Below are 14,424 nucleotides of genomic sequence, written 5' to 3' on the forward strand. Positions count from 1 at the left end.
GCTTTACCAGTAGATTCTTCACCTCTTCAAATCCCCTATGTTTTTATTTTCCTTCCTCTCCATTGCCCCCTTTCTTTTTATTCCTTCGTTGTATGTTTTTATTCATTTCTGCCACCAGTACATAGTTGTTGATTAAAAAGAAAACGTGTTTTCAAATATCCTACATATGTAAAAAGAAACGTTTTTCTAAATTTGTGTAATCTGTCTTTAAATATGACAAAAATGGAGGTTCCAATATTTTGTACAATAACAATGAAAGAATTCCAACCCTACCCTATAACACCAATTTTTTTTTTTTGTGCCTCATCTGATCATTACTGGCTATAACTATTGTTTTTTAAAACGTTCTTGGGTTCTTAAAGGTAATTTAACTCACCAATTTTAATTGTGGTGAACAGTTTGTACCTGGAGTACCAACATGCAATTTTGTCCTGGAAAATTCCTGGAATTAAGCTCTTCCCTAGCTGTTGGAACCCTGCATCATTTCTCTCTACTGTTTTAAATAAGCCTGGGTTTGGCTTCGCAATCAAGATGGCTGCCTCAAGATCTTCGGGTCTTGAGGTTTGAGCCCCTGTCATGGCGTTGAAATAATGCCAGGTGGGTTGACTCAGCCTGTCATCCTTCTGAGGTCAGCAAAGTTGAGTGCCAGCTTACGAGGAACAGGGGCACTGTATGAGTGGTACAGCCGTGCTTCCAGAAATAAAGATGCAACCAGCAGCCATAGGCTGCATACGAAGCAACAACTGTTGTAAAGGTAATGTAATTTTGTGTTTAAAAATATATATTCACTTCTGTTCAGGTCTTCTCTGCTTTATAACAAACAATACAATATAAACATCTGTAAATCAATGCATTATCTACTTATTTAGAATTGGCAGTAATTAGAAAATGAAATTTTGATGAACTTCCAGTATATCTTCTCCTGGTTAAACTCCTAAAATCGATACTGTCTGACTACCTCAATTCCTTTGTTCCTCTTTTCTCCTGTTTGTGGAACTGCCTTCCAGTGACCGTTCAATTGCAATATTCCTTCCAGAGCTTCAACCAAGCATTTCACTGTGATCTCATGTTATCCCCCCTCCCCCCCCTCTTTTTTTGCAATCTCCTCCACCCACATTAACTATATCTGACTCAACCCTCTTGCAGGTAACTGTTTCCTCCCTCCCTTTTCTCTTCTTTTGTTGTTGGCTCATCCCCCTTGCTTATTGTATCCTTCTGTGCACCAATTTTCATTATGTTGCCTTTTTACCCTTTGTCCACTCGCTCTTCCACGACCCTCGATTTTGTATTCCAAAAATATTGCAATTTTTGAAATTCTGCACCACCCTCCACTCCCCTTCCCCATCCTCCCATGCCTTGTGTAAGCAAAACCAAACCCTTTTTACCACCTTTCATGTAATATGATGATGGCCTTGAAGTCAGAAATAATTTATGGGAGTATCTGAAACTGAAAATTGGTGATAATAGTTTTCTTTTTTCTTTTGGGGGGGGGGGGGGGCTGTGAAAGAACGGCTCTATAAACATACCTGATCCAAGTTGCATTGTGGGGACCTTGTACAACTGATGCCAAACTGCTTTAAAGCTACCGGTGTCCTGTGAATCTATTGCAATATAATTGCCATTCCTGTATCAGAATGATTGGAAACGACAAACAATTGCATAAATTAATGTTATCTACAAGGGCATGTTGTAAAGTAATGTCTTATTCTTTTTTTCCAAAACAGGTAAAGACATTCGAATGAATACACAAATCAATCTTTTCTACCATGCATGGTGCATATATATTTCTCAACATAATCACAACCGTGGTCCACGTATTTCCACCAAATTTCAAGTAGTTTTGTGTGATGCCATCAAGATAGAACTGTGCGCCCTGCTGACTTAACCAGGGCTTCACAGCGGCATGAACATAATCTTCCAAAGAAAAATGTTCTCCACAAAGGTGTTTCTTAAGATTGGGGTGAAAATCTGACAGCCAAGTCAGGGCTGTATGGCAGGTGCTGCAAGGAGGTGAAACCAAGGCAACCAGTTTCTTCAGTCGTTTGTGCACTCGTGTGAGGCCGTGCATTGTCATCCTGTAGGAGAAGCACCTGCATGTCAGAAGGAAACCTCTGAATCCAGCCTTCAGTTTATTTAGAGTTTCAATTTAGCGCTCAGAGTTAATGGTGGTACCATCCATCCATTGGGACCATACTCTGTATAGAGCATTGGTACTGCCTGAGCAGTCTCGTTGGCTATTGGGCACAATCCTAGATGGGTCGTCACTCCGACACAGGATACCAGCAAGCTGGCACTCATTTTGCCGACCTCAGAAGGATGACAGGCAGAGTCAACCCCAACTGGTATTAATTCAACAAATGAGTGGGATTTGAACTCAGGATTTAAGAATCCCAAGCCCACCACCCTAACCATTTAGCCAACACCAGGCATATGGTGATATCCGTTGGCATGAATTCCACATGGACTATCCCTTTCACGTCACAAAAAGTCATCAGCATGACTTTCCCAGCAACTTGCTTCTTGAATTTTTTTTTGGTGCTGGTGATCCTTTGTGGTGGAACTCCATTGACCGTCTCTTGTGTGTAGGATCGTAATGGTGCATCCAACTCTCGTCTCCAGTCACAATATCGAGCATGAACTGGTTGCCTTCACATTCAGTGCAACAGCAGCTCTGTACACCCTTCCATATGCTTCTTTGTTGCATCAGTCAGCAGTCAGGGAACCCGTTGACGTCATGCTGCCCTCTGCCATTTTGAATAACGCAGCACTGAGACATCATTTCAGAATCATGAAACTTTCACCCAGTGGCAGAAATAACTAATGTGTGGACTGTGCTTTGTTTCATTCCAATATCTTTACTTTTTTTTGGAGAAAAAGAATAGGAGGCAATACTTTTCAACATGTCCTTGTATTATGGATGGGCACAGCATTTACACAATATAACAACGGTGCTGCTCAGCAAGCCGACACTTGTCACTTGTGAAATATACTGCAATGAATAGAGATCCGGTCGAGTTGCATTTGAATGAAATGGTTTGCGTAAGAAGTGTATAAATGTGCTCTATCATACTACCATTAAATAATCTCGGAGGCCCATGAGCAATTTACAGGCTGATGTCTCCCCTTATGATTAAATCCCATTGCAATTCACCCTACCTTTTATTAATTGCCACACACTAATCACCAGTAGCCTAGAGCAGCCATCCTTCTCTCATGCACTGATGTGAGTGAAGCGGGCCAGTTCTTCCTCTGCCAACTTACTCAATATAACAATGTAGAGCCAGCAGCTGGGAGATGCCAGAGTTGGGGTTGGCAAGAGCCATGTGCATGAAAGCACATTGCGGTCTGGCTTGTTTTGTTTTTTTTCTTCGGTGCTGAGGAGAAAGTGAACATGAGTTCAGACCTTCACAGGGTGCCAAGAGAACAGGACAGTACAAGTAGATGCCAAATAATCATCTTGAGGCACAACATTCCAGTTCAGTCTTTACCCCCATTCTCTTACCTCCTCCCACCCCTACATTTAAAATTTTTTTTACCCATTTTCCTTTGCAGTTTACTTTGTTATTTTACTTCCCTCACTTTCCCTCTGCACTTGTATTCCTCCCGCTGGTGGGAATAGGTAAAGCCTGATGTAAGCCACTGTTTTACTGTTTGCCGAGTTTGGTATTCTGTCTTGTCCTTGTTGGGGTTTATATGGACTTATTGTGCCCCTGGATAAAAATGCTAAGGTTGTGTATTACCGTCTCGTCGATGTCGATCTCTTATTAAATGTTTGTTAAAATCATATTTTGTGGAGCTATCTTTCTCTTCCCAATATTGCCAGTAATTTGTAAGCAAGCAAAATAATGAGGGAAATTTTCCTGCACTGTAAAACCAGACAAACCCACTTGGTGATCTCAGCCTCAGGCCTCTTACCTGTTGTGGAATCGATTCGTTTGGGATTAGCATTCTCACTCGGTGAGAAATCCCTATGATATTGTGCATTCACATGATTGCATATGAGATAGCCATCTTATCCCTCAAAAGAATAATACGATTGGTGTTGTGCCACCAAAATGTTAGTATGAGTTATCGTCAGGACATGCAACAAAGCTGCATTTATGCTTTTTGTGTGATGTTTAAAAAGACGCACATGCTCACCAACTGCAGTTGGAATATTGCAGGCAGAGCAGATGGGCACCAATATCTTCAACAGCTTGTTTGGAGCCAGGACAGGTACCAGAGGATTGGAGAGTAACGGCCACTGGATGGTGATCGAGTAACGACCACTGGATTTAAGAAAGGATTGATCGAGGGATTGGAGAACTATAGACCAGTTTGTTTAACTTCATTTGTGGGGAAGATCTTGAAGACATTAATTTGGGAGAAAAATTGGAAACCATTTAAATTAATTCAAACTAATTGAAGGTAGTCATCACAGATATACGAACTAAAGTAAGGTCATCTATCTATAATTCCAGCAGTGTGTGTGTGTGTGTGTGTGTGTGTGTGTTTCTGTGTGTGTGTGTGTGTGTGTGTGTGTGTGTGTGTGTGTGTGTGTGTGTGTGTGTGTGTGTGTGTGTGTGTGTGTGTGTGTGTGTGTGTCCGCTGTTTCTCGACAACCTCTGGTCCGATCTCATTGAAAATTGCCAGGTATATTGCTGGGGACCTGAGGATGTGCCTTTTCAAGGTTTGATATTAATCGGACAAGTGCTTCCCAAGTTACAGCCATTTATTTACCAAACCAATGGCAAGACACGTTGTTGCGTGGGGGTGGCCGATGGGGAAGGGAAGCACAGCCACGTTCCCCATTACGGGTTACAACGTACGGGCTTCCGGAGAGTGATTACTTTGTGTATTCTAATAATTTCTCGATTTATTATGCGCATTTATAGATAAACACAATGGCCCAAGTTATGATCGTTTTCATATTAGACGGTATATAAATTTCAGGAACATCAGAGTGCTGGTATGCTCCGAACCAGGAAGTAAATTTTTTCTCTCTTCTCTTCTCTTTTTGTTTTTCCTTACCACGACATTGCGAAAAGGTAAAATACGTTGGCGCTAATTGAATAATTGGGTATTAAAAATAAATTGCGAATAATCGTAACTGCGAATAATATCGAACTTCCGGGTCACGCACGTACGGGCACGTGAGAGCGAAGAAATGGCCTGTGGGGTTTATTTATTTATTTATTTATTATTTTTTTTTTTTTATTTACGGGCACGTACTAGTATTTAATAAATTTGTTGGATTTCGATGAAGCAGTATCTGATTGAATGGATGAGGGAAGTGCAGTGGATGTAAATGAGATAAGTCAGCTTTATAAGACATTTGATAAGGTACCTCATAGGAGCTCCTTAGCTAAGTTAAGAGCTTGTGAAATGGCTGTTAGAATAGCTAACTGGATTGGAAACAGAGTATGTGTGAACAGAAGGCTATCCAGCTGAGAGGATGTAAGTGTTGGGGTACCCCACGGATCAGCTTCGACCATTATCTATATATTAATACTGAAGGACCAATTTTGTGATCCTCCTGGCGGTCGCGTCACGTTTTTTCTCGGTACTGTGACCTGGACTGAAAGAAACTACGTACCTGTAAGAGTGCATCGCACATAGTGGCAATAGTCAACCTTCAACTCTGAAGCAGAATAAATAAATATAAATATATTGTTGTGGACCTCGGCCACCCTGGCGTGCAGACGACCGCTTTTAACTAATGGCGGCCACGCGCCCACCGACCGTGGCAATCCAGTCGCAGCTTTCGGATCAACGCCGAAATCCAGCTACGGGTGTGTTTTTACCCACACCACAACCTTGTCAATGCTCTGCCCGCGCTACAGGGTCGATCGCCGAATTGTCGATTTACCTAATTATTCACGCGGACAGACTACCGAGAGGTTGCACCTCAACGGAACTTGCTCGGAAACGAGCCGCTTAAGCAGCTCGCTCCGTTTGCGATTGCCGAGCGGTGTATTATCGCCAAGCCCCGTTGGATCTGATTATCTTATCGGCTATTAAAAACCAGCTATTATTCCGAACGCAATTACGGCAGCTCATTGGAGGAAGGGACGCAACGAGCAGGTGAATATTCAAACAATGACATTTATTTTACATGTATGCAGTCAATGAAGCAATGGGGGAAGGGACAAGACACAAGCAAAAAGACCTACAGCCGTTGCCTATTTAGTATGTACACTTATAACAATTCTACTTATTGGACAAGGCGCCACAGACTTCCATGCAAAAGCCCCAGAAAAGAACAGCGAGAACAGGGCCTGTATGCCTTTAATGTTCCGCAGAGCCGTGAAGACCGAAGGAGCTCCGCAAGACCGTGCAGGTTACCTGCCACCCTCGTGGTGACTCGCTTGGCCCTGGTTCGGCGACCCTTGGTGTGTCTCGTCGTCAATATGGCAGCTGGTGTATTGGCAGCTCGGTTGGTCCAGGCCTAGCCATGCGGCCTGGTCGATCGGGCCTAGCTGACAATGCCTCAGGAGGGAACGGGCCTTGCTCTTTTAGAATTGATGCTCTCTTAAGAGCCCGCTCACTCCTCAGCGTCGCTCGGACCATTATGTCGCTGGCTGGCGACTTCTCTCCCGCTGCCTCCACCGACCCACAATTCTGCACGGCACTGCAGGCTTGGCTGGACTCCAGGCTCCACTCCGACCTCAACCCCGACTTCCACACCGAGCTCCACTCCGAACGAACTCAACCACGAACCCAGTCTAAACTGAAACTCGGCGGTTCAGCCCCGCCTTTTATTGGGTTCGGGGGGGGGGGGTGTTTGGTCTTTCACCTCTGACCCTTCACCCCCTGCAGGCTCCGCCCCTTTTGTCATTCTGATCCGATCCTGCCGTCAAACGCGGACAAAGCGGACGTGGAAGAAATCACCAGCCCTCGCCCCGAGGGAGTCCCCGCGTCTGTCGGTGGAGATGCCGTTTGTCTATGGATGTCATTGCTGGTGAAAAGATGGCGGCGTTTGTGGAGATGAAGGTGAGGAGATGTTGTTCTTTGTTGATGTTGTTTGTTGGGGTAAAGACAGCGGCATTTGTGGAGATGAAGGTGAGGATATGTTGTTCGTTGTGGCGAAGGTGGTGAGGAGATGTTGGCGGTTGTTGGTTGAGGTGGTGAGGAGATGCTTAAAATAACGATAGGAAAGAATAACACTACCTCAAAGGTTCACAGCCCAGCTCACGAATAAATCCCGTTAGACATCGGTGGGGAAATCTATTCTGGACATACACTTATCGACACAACTGATCTTCGGGGAACCTGTATGGTGTTCTGTGAATTTCCACAACCGTAACACCACCCCTCCCCTTTTTACAGACTCGTCCCGAGTCGTCAAATTTTCGTGTGCCTTCATGTGCAAGTTCTCCCCTAGTACGATTTACCTTCGGATCCCTGAGTGCGACATTTGGTGTATCCGTGTCCCAAAAGTAAATAACCTATGGGCTGAGAAACTAACTAAACAAACTCACTCGTACGGACGACTTAACTAAAATTGTCGGCGCTACGACACACATGCAGGGGGAGCAAACTCATGTAGAATTTTACCTTAACTTATAAATTTTACACTAAACCATGGCCCAGGACTGATGGACTCTGTGGGAAAAAGGGCATAGCAAAATTAGTCATAGTTTGAGGGTGAGCGCCCCCGCAGCTGAAGGTCGGATGTCTTCGGGGCATGTTCAAAAGGGCAATGCAAACAGGGTAGCAGGCATGGGGACAAGGCATGGCAAGGCCGGAACAGGCCGTAGCAAAAACAGGCCGGCATACAAATCTGGCCGGCCTCTTGTCTCGTTCTGGAGGTTTGTGGAGGGAGTGCGGTGGTGCCGGCCGGTCTGAAGGCGGGCTCGGACCTACCCTACTGTCTCCCTCCCAACCTATCGCCTTTGCCTGTCTCTGTCCATACCCACTCTCTTAATTTGCAAAACCAAATTTAGCCCCATCTTATTTTTTTATTTTTCCTTTTTAATTCGTCTCCGTAACCACCTTTATCCTCTGTCTGGCTTAGCTATCCTGTCACCAAGCCTACTCCCAACCCCTACGTTCCCTTTTCGGGGGGGGGGGGTATAAAGGGAGAGCTAGCGTCCTGTCCCGAGGCCCAATGAAGCCTCAGAATGGCCTTCTCAGATCTCAGCGATCTCTTTACCCAAGGTGGGTCCAGCGGACCACAACGAGTGCGAAGGGATGGATGGTGCGGAGGGGTACACTTCCCTATCTACCCTGACATTTATTAACCTTTAACTACCCCGGGGCTTTCCAAAAACGCCTGTCGCTTAAACCATTGGTTCTTCCAACCAAGATTCCCATCGCCTGTGTTGGTGTCCGCTCAAATTTTGGGCCTTGCCCTCCAATCTTCCCTCGTGCCCTCGCACGCTCTCGTGGCTGGGACGCGTGGCTCACTTGGTAGGAATGACCCTCTGCCGATTCTCCAACTACGGCACCCCCGGGCCCTGCGACTGTCTCCGAGCCTACCAGCTCCCTAAAACCTGGGGAGTGCCCCTCCAGGTCTACTCCCCCTCGACGCTCACGTGGCAGGCTGGCGCCATGGGCCCCTTTCCCGGGGTTCCCATGCCCACGACACTGCCCACGTGGCTATTGGCACTACGGGCCCCGCATCATGCAGGCCCACCCGTGCCCACTAAGCTACCCCGGCCCCTCTTGGACCCTTGGCCTACCGCGGCCGACTAGCCCGGTGCCCACTAAGCGATACTCACCGTTCGCAGCCACACTCCCAGCCCGTCAACAGGACTCCTGCACCCCTCCAAATGGGTTTCAAGCCTACATTCGCACCAACAACAAAACGACCTCCATTTTGTCAATTTGACTAACCCACGAACTGACTTTACTCTGACCCTGGGTTCCCTTGGGTGGAATCACTCCTCCCCCCAATCACTCATTGCACCATGCATACCACATTCACTCCATTCACACAGGCCCGCTGGCCCTCTCTCACTCAAGTACATTTTCAATTCTCTTCTCACACATCGCTGAACACTGCCATTCTTCTTACTGAAATCCCTCATCTAACTCGTGCTCCCTCGTCATCCCTTACAATATAGCACATCCTTTTAACTCTACGTAGCTGAACTACGTCCCCTCTACACATTTAAAGTCTGTCCATGTCTTCAAAATCCATTTTCCATTTCCCATCCTAAATCTAAACTGATGTTCCCACTAACTAACCATTCCACGGGCCCCATGAGGAACAACCTATGTCCCCATGAAGCCAGTCTAACTAAGCTAACCCATCCCCCTAACTAGTGGTGTTCCTGTGCCCCAGCAAGGGGGTCTTCCACCCCTGCCTAGGAATCCTGTTCACCCGAAGTGGCGAGGCTTGCTTTTCTCTCTTTTTTTTTTTAATGCACACCAGCGCGGAAACTCGCAACCTGCGCTCGTCACGTGACGTCATGGCAGCTGTTCGCGCACCTCGTCCCTTCTCGGACGGTAACATCCGGCAGGGATTCTCCTCCTGCCGGATTCCAACCATTCGTGCAGCCACAACGTCACCATGCGCATCCCAAGCAAGCCTCGCGTTTCGAGGGGTTCCCCACGCGAGCGCATGTGCTCTGCTCATAGAGCTTAATACGCACGCTCGCCTGGAGAAGCTATCCGATCCAAATTCACAATCCCAGCCTAGCTTCTGTCTGTCCGCGTGATCGGCTCACATCTACTGCGGGCGTTTCTGGACCGGATCTCACTTGCGCAGGCGCGCACGTGGCGGCGTCGTGTGAAGCACAGCACGGACCCCGCACGCGCTGCCGTGCCAATCCGGCACGGTCCTCGAAACAGCTATGGCCGCTACTCGGCCTTTGTCCCTCATCTGGCGCCGTCTTTGTCGCAATTTCACGCAAGCATTCTCGCGTGCCATGACGCTCACACACCCTACCATGACACTCTTACTTGGACATGGGGTTGCGTGTTCCCGCATACTGACGGTCATCTCCCTATCATACCGCGCTCTCACACATGCGGTTTCTCTTATACACTGCCCTTCACCCACGCACGCGGTTTCTCTTACACACAGCCTTTCACCCATGCTATGCGCGCGTTTCAGCACGCATTCCGCCACACTCGTTAACACACACACCGGGACAACCACGCTGAGAATTCGCGCGACCACAAGGGGTCCCGGGGCCTCCATACCCCCAAGCTCCGTGCGTACCCGTCCACAGCACTCGCCCGCTCTCCCTCACAAAGCTCGACCAGACCCACCTGGTCGTGATCCGCTTCAAGGGAGCATAGCGTCTCCCTCTGTTCCTGAAGGAGGCTATCCTGCTGCTCGCACCGGGTCATAAGACATTCCCCAAGCTCCCCCTCATTGTCCCTCACTCACTCCATGTGTGTGTGCTCTTCTTTAGTTTCATTTAATCCACCCTCTATCTCCCGTGTCTCTGTTTCCGTGACTATTTGTGTTTCTGTGACCTCTTGTTTCCTTCGTCTCCATTATTATTTCTGTCGTCGTATCTATTATTATTTCCTCTACCTCCTGCGTTTCTATACATTTTATTTACGTTGTCTCTTCGTGTCTATTGGTTTCTTCCTGGATCTTCGTCTCTGCTTCCTCCTTAGTTTTATATAATTCATTCTCGACTCGGTCTATCTCCCTCATCTCTGGCAATACTTCCATTTCCTTCGTTGTCTCCCTTTGTGTCTGTTAATTCCGTCACCTCGTTCATTACCTCCGTTTATACGTGTCTCGTGAACGTCTCAGTCACCCCATTTAATTTTTCCCTCTGTCACCTCGTGTCTCTTTCTACACGTTTCGGTCTCCCCAATAATTGTCGTGGCGGCGACGCTCATCACCAACTGTCCGAGTTCATACACTTCTCGTCCAATTGTCATTATTTTCTCCGTCACTTCTTCCTCACCCGTCATCGTGGTCCGAACAGCCGCCACACTCCCCCTCGACTCGGTATTTTCTTCAGGTAGATTTGTGGTCCCATTTGCAAACTCGAGGAGTATTTATATATCATCCGCCACTGTTCCCAGACTCCAAACCTTGCGCTTCATCGCAAGTTCCATGACGTCCGCTAACTGCTGCACTGTCACGAACCGGCTCATGCCCGATGGCTTTTGCGAAGCCGATCCGTCACGATCGGACGCGGACCCGCTGGTGACCGGGAGGGGCATTTGTTGTTGAGGGTGTTCGTGTGCCGCTGCACCCACGCCCATTATGAGCTCTTTGTTTGATTGTGAGGTGTGTTCAACCTGTATGGCGGTGCTTTGCACGGCGCTCTCGTCCTGGGCCATAGATTAATTTAATTCTAAATATATTCCCTCCTGCCACTGCTCGCCCTGAGCTGCCATTTTGCGTATGGGTAATAAAAAATTTCCACGCTCGGAATTTGATGGAACCGGAGGGTCGCCTCGCACACCCTTGATCCGGTTCCGTTAGTTTGGTTTGGAGGAGGGAGAGTTTGTATCCCATTCCTGACACCAGTGTTGTGGACCTCCGCCACCCTGGCATGCAGAAGACCGCTTTTAGCTAATTGCGGCCACACGCCCACCGACCGTGGCAATCCAGTCGCAGCTTTCGGATCAATGCCGAAATCCAGCTAAGGGTGTGTTTTTACCCACACCACAACCTTGTCAATGCTCTGCACACGCTACAGGGTCGATCGCCGAATTACCTAATTATTCGCACGGACAGACTACCGAGAGGTTGTACCTCAACGGAACTTGCTCGGAAACGAGCCGCTTAAGCAGCTCGCTCCGTTTGCGATTGCCGAGCGGTGTATTATCGCCAATCCCCGTTGGATCCGATTATATTTCGGCTATTAAAAAGCAACTATTATTCCGAACACAATTACGGCAGCTCAATGGAGGAAGGGACGCAACGAGCAGGTGAATATTCAAACAATGACATATTTTACACATATGCAGTCAATGAAGCAATGGGGGTAAGGGACAAGACAGAGCAAAAAGACCTACAGCCGTTGTCTATTTATTATGTACACTTATAACAATTCTACTTATTGGAGAAGGCGCCACAGACTTCCATGCAAAAACCCCAGAAAAGAACAGGGAGAACAGGGCCCGTAGGCCTTTAATGTTCCGCGGAGCCGTGAAGACTGAAGGAGCTCCGCGAGACCGTGCAGGTTACCTGCCACCCTCATGGTGACTCGCTGGGCCCTGGTTTGGCGACCCTCGGTGTGTCTCGTCGTCAACACGGCAGCTGGTGTATTGGCAGCTCGGTTGGTCCAGGCTTAGCCGTGCGGCCTGGTCGATCGGGCCGAGCCGACGATGCCTCAGAGGAGCGAACGGGCCTTGCTCTTTTGGAATTAATGCTCTCTTAAGAGCCCGCTCACTCCTCAGCGTCGCTCGGACCGACCCGGTGCCCTATCACCTCGGACCGTTATGTCGCTGGCTGGCGACTTCTCTCTGGCTGCCTTCACCGACCCACAATTCTGCACGACACTGCAGGCTTGGCTGAACTCCAGGCTCCACCCCGACCTCAACCCCGACTTCCACTCCGAACAAACTCAACCACGAACCCAGACTAAACTGAAACTCGGCGGTTCAGCCCAGCCTTTTATTGGGTTCGGGAGGGGGGGTGTTGGTCTTTCAACTCTGACCCTTCACCCCCCCGCAGGCTCCGTCCCTTTTGTCATTCTGATCCGATCCTGCCGTCAAACGCGGACAAAGCGGATGTGGTAGAAATCACTGGCGCTCGCCCCAACGAGGGAGTCCCCGCATCTGTCGGCGGAGATGCCGTTTGTCTATGCATGGTGTTGCTGGCAAAAAGATGGCGGCGTTTGGGGAGATGAAGGTGAGGAGATGTTGTTCGTTGTGGCGAAGGTGGTGAGGAGATGTTGGTTAAGGTGGTGAGGAGATGTTTAAAATAACGACAGGAAAGAATAACACTACCTCAAAGGTTCACAGCCCGGCTCACGAATAATTTCCGTTAGACATCGGTGGGGAAATCTATTCTGGACATACACTGATCTTCGGGTAACCTGAATGGTGTTCTGTGAATTTCCACAACCGTAACATTGTTATTGATTTCCGCCGCCGGCGTGCGGACAGCCGATTTTAGCCGAATCACGGCCGTACGCCCACCGGACGAGCAATCCAGTCACAGCCTTCTGGATCAAACGCCGGAATCCAGCTACGGGTGTGTTTTTAATGCACACCACAGCCTTGTCAGTACTCTACCCACACGCTACAGGGTCCAATCGCCGAACTGTCGATTTACCTAATTGTTCATGCGGGAAGGCTACCGAGAGGTTGTACCTCAACGGGAGCTGCTTGGAAACGAGACACGTACACAGCTCGCTCCGTTCTGCGGATACCGAGCGGTGTATTTATCGCGCAGCCCCGTTGGACCCGATCACTTTATCGGATATTAAAAAGCCAGCTATTATTCCGAACTTAATGATGGCAGTTCAATTAAGGAAAGGGACGCAACGACCAGGTACATTGAGACAGGCACATTTATTTCCACACACGACGCAAGCAATGAAGAAACATACAAGCAGTATGCAAGGAATGAATGGGGCGATGGGACGGCACACAAGCCGAAAGACCTGCAGCCGTTTCTATTTATTATTCACATGCACTTATACGGGTTTACTTATAGACGGCGCCACAAACACACACACATACAAACACCCAGAAAGAAATAAAAAGGAAAAACATGACGGTGTGGTGAGCTCCCCGAGCTCGTGTCCTCCACGATCCGGCTTCGCACACGATCCAAGGTGGCTCCGTCACGACCACCGACCCAACCAGCCAGAGCGCCTTCGGTCCGGAGCGCCACCTCGCTCACGATCTCTCGATCCGCCTCAGCTCAGGAAAGCCCTCTCCTTCTCGTGATTCTCCTCAGCACAAGCTCCCCCGCGCTCACGTTCCGCCTCTTTATCACCAAGCCCCGCCCCCTTTTCACCTCCCACCCCTCCTTCCAGCACGCACGGGAAACTTCTCGAAGGAATCGTTTTCCCGCCAAATCGGGGACGCTCCCTCGCCGCTGTATTTGTCTTTTTACACTCGCAGGGTGGAATCTCTCGTGTTGGCCACGGAGACGCCATTTGTTCAGGGGAGGGGGGGTCGTCTGCCTGCTTTGCCTCGACGAACTAGGCTTCTGGTAACCATTGCTGAGGTGGAAACGCGGTGGTGTGGTTGTGAAGGTTGTGGTTAACGTGGCATGGCTGGCGCTTTGTGGTGGTAGTAATGGTGGTGTGGCTAAGGAGGCGTAGTTGTTGTGGTTGGTGGTTGAGGTGATCGTGGTTGTTGTGGTTGGTGGTGCTTTGTGGTGGTAGTAATGGCGGTTGGTCCAAAATAAAGATAGTGAAAGAAAAACGGCTAACTCAAAGATCACAGCCCGGTAACACGAATAAAACCCTTAGACATCGGTGGGGAAATCTATCTGAACACAGACTTATCGACATAACTGATCTGAGGACCTATATGGTGCTCTGTGAATTTCCACAACCGTAA

At 48.4% G+C, this 14,424-nt stretch overlaps 1 long non-coding RNA gene across 1 annotated transcript in view; it reads right to left on the reverse strand.

Annotated features, from left to right (window-relative positions):
* Positions 1–2,633: 2,633 nt before the first annotated feature.
* Positions 2,634–14,424, reverse strand: part of LOC147032442 (uncharacterized) — an 86,047-nt gene continuing 74,256 nt past the window's right edge. Inside the window, exon 3 of the long non-coding RNA XR_015055163.1 lies at positions 2,634–3,374. This is a non-coding gene — a long non-coding RNA (uncharacterized LOC147032442). The remainder of the gene's footprint in view (positions 3,375–14,424) is intronic.

This window comes from Eptatretus burgeri, chromosome 2 (assembly GCF_056783735.1).
Source record: "Eptatretus burgeri isolate ZD-2024b chromosome 2, Ebu_testis_v1, whole genome shotgun sequence".
NCBI lineage: Eukaryota > Metazoa > Chordata > Myxini > Myxiniformes > Myxinidae > Eptatretus > Eptatretus burgeri.